Genomic DNA, 343 nt, shown 5'->3' on the forward strand with positions numbered 1-343 from the left:
AAGTTCCTTGACATGACTTGTGTTGTGAATCGGCTCTATATAAATAAACTGAATTGCATTGAAATGTAACTCAGGTGGTTCCTGTGGGTTCCTCTCTCCCTGCAGCTGGTGCGGCAGCAGGAAGCTATCATGGCGTCTCCATGCCAGGATCTCCATCCAACATCAGCAGGAATGACGCCGCTCTGCAGCAGGTGGTCCTCACCGCCGCTGCTGACTTCAACAAGCGGTCCAACGATGCCTTCCTGTTCAAACCTTCGGCCATAAGCACAGCGCAGCGACAGGTACCTCTCACCTCACTGGTCGCTATGGTGATGCACAGCACGACTCTTTGTTATTAAGTCAG

Source organism: Cyprinodon variegatus, unplaced genomic scaffold, assembly GCF_000732505.1.
Source record: "Cyprinodon variegatus isolate N-32 unplaced genomic scaffold, C_variegatus-1.0 Scaffold1090, whole genome shotgun sequence".
Taxonomy (NCBI): domain Eukaryota; kingdom Metazoa; phylum Chordata; class Actinopteri; order Cyprinodontiformes; family Cyprinodontidae; genus Cyprinodon; species Cyprinodon variegatus.